Source organism: Anopheles arabiensis, assembly GCF_016920715.1.
Source record: "Anopheles arabiensis isolate DONGOLA chromosome X unlocalized genomic scaffold, AaraD3 X_pericentromeric_contig0026, whole genome shotgun sequence".
NCBI lineage: Eukaryota > Metazoa > Arthropoda > Insecta > Diptera > Culicidae > Anopheles > Anopheles arabiensis.
In genome coordinates, this window is record NW_024412104.1 from 452,501 (window position 1) to 455,000 (window position 2,500).

At 47.8% G+C, this 2,500-nt stretch overlaps 1 pseudogene; it reads left to right on the forward strand.

Moving 5' to 3' along the window:
* LOC120907892 overlaps positions 1–2,500 on the forward strand; it is a 9,156-nt pseudogene that overhangs the window by 2,887 nt on the left and 3,769 nt on the right.

The following is a 2,500-nucleotide window of genomic DNA, read 5'->3' on the forward strand; positions in this document are numbered from 1 at the left end:
AACCCTTAGTAAAGCAGGGTGAAACCTGCTTGAAACGGGGAGGGCTAAGGGGATTCTGTCACCGCTCTATTAAAACTTAGCAAGTCTTAGGTAGCGCTCCAAGACTGTCGCCATACGATACGCTCTATGGCAAATGCAGGTGTGGGTGGGTTCAGCCCCACTTTGCTCCGGTTCGGCACTGAGCCCGTCGTCTCATAAGGGCGCGGGCCAACCTCGCGTGGAGCTCCCTGTTTCATAGCCACCCACGGAACCAAATAGGAGACTGCATAAACAGACGCGGATAGCGGGCCTGAGTTTGAGCCCAATAGAATGAGTAACACGAAAACTAAGAAGGTCAAAAAGACCAAGGGGTTGACAAGAAAGATCCGGACCAAGCGTTCATGGATCTTCAAGATCGAATGGAGGCGATGCGTTTTGGGATAAGCAAACTCGATGATGAGTCTTCCCATTTTACGCTAGTTACGGTAATGATGGACTTCCTCGATGAGGTAATGTCCGAATTTCGAAGGTACAGAGCCGTAAATCGCATGCAGCAGGTCCTCGACCGTCAAACGCAAACGTCGTTTGACGGTAACGATGGATTCGGGCCGCAAACGCGAAAAGGCAGAAGACCAGTGGCTGATGACCAACAGCCTGGTCCAAGTGGGTTGCAAAGATTGCAACAACAACAACAACAACCATCGAGGTTGACCCCTGTTAGGAAGCGGTGGAAAATATTCCAAGTCCGAGAAACGGACCGAATATTAATGAGGGTAGAATTAATAAGAGGAAGAAGAAGAAGAGCAAGAAGAAGCAGAATAAGCCCAGGAAGCGGCCTGAGGCTCTGCTGATATCGGACTGCACTTCCGAGGAGCTGGCGAAATTGCTCAAGGAAATGAAGCAGTCCGATGCTCTTAAATCGGTTGGAGAGACAATCTCTAAGGTCCGACGGGCCCAGAATGGAGGCATGTTGCTAGAACTTAAGCAGGGTAGTTCTGCTAGTGCAATTGCCCCAAAGGTTAAGGAAGCGGTGAAGGGCAAGGCGTCAGTGAGAACGCTAGCTCCTTCTAAAATGATTGAGATCATGCATCTCGATGAAATTACCACCCCAGAGGAGGTTGCGGAGTCTGTCAAAGCACAGCTCAACATCGAGATAGAAATAGATCGTATCAAAATGAAGAAAGGCCGCGCGGCCGGTACGCAGTGGGCACGGATCAACGTATCGCTGCCAGACTTTCAAAGCTTCTTGAATTTGGGAAAGCTGAAAGTTGGTTGGTCGATATGCCATATCCGCGAGGTTATGGAAGAGCAGAAATGCTATAAGTGTTGGAAGGTAGGCCATACGAGCTACCATTGTAGGGAACCAGACAGAAGTAATCTGTGCTGGAAATGCGGTTTGAGTGGACACAAGAAGCAAGCTTGTACCAACTCTGTCAAGTGTTTGGATTGCGGTACGAGGTCACAGAACCTTCACGCAACGGGCAGTTATATGTGTCCCCGAAGGCGAACGATTAGACCATAATGGTTAGGTTGCTACAACATAACCAGAATCATAGTTATGCTGCATTTCAGTTAATGTGGCAAACGATTAGGGAAGAATCTGCGGATATAGTGTTGATTGCAGATCCGTATCTGGCAACAACCAACGTCAAAGTGTTACGCAATGACGATAACACAGCAGCGGTAGTGGTTAACGCGGACTTACCAGTTAAGGTAGTCAGTAAGGCTTTGAAGGGTTTAATGATAGTTGACATAGGTGATATGCGAGTGGTTAGCGTTTACGCGCCACCTAGATTTAGTATGGAAGAGTTCCAGAACATGTTGGATAACACGGTAATGGCCGTAACCGGTATCCACAAATTCGTTATCGGGGGACTTCAACGCTTGGTCAGCAAGTTGGAACAACCAACTTGGCGAGCGTGGAGAAACCCAGAAACGAAGAGGTGAGTTGGTTTTATCAACCTTTGCGCAGATTGACGCAATTTTATTGAACGACGGCAGCACCCCAACTTATGTTGGACCAGGGCGCACGTCAGTAGTTGATCTTACTTTTGCGAGCCGAACCGTAGCAAGATCATTTAAGTGGGAGGTGTTATCTAGCTATATGAACTCTGATCATCGTGCAATACGAATAGATCTTGAGACGCAAAGCGTGCGTAATCTGTCCCGACCCATAACGGGATGGAGCATCAAGTATTTTAGCAAAGATATATTTGAAGTTATGATGCAAGCCGCTTTTGAGACCGAGGTCACAACAAGCGAAGACTTAATGCGTATACTTGTCACGGCGTGTAATGCGACGATGACTAAACGTAAGAGGTACACTCCTAACAAGAGTGCATTTTGGTGGACGTTAGAGATTGAGGCACTTCGCAAAGAGTGCAAACACCGCGATCGATTAGCGCAAAGAGCTTTTAATACTGATCTCTATTCTACTTTTAGGGACGAGTTCAAGGTGGCACGGAATGCCCTCAAGCGATTGATCAAGCATACCCGACAGAGGAAGTGGAAAGAGTTCCTG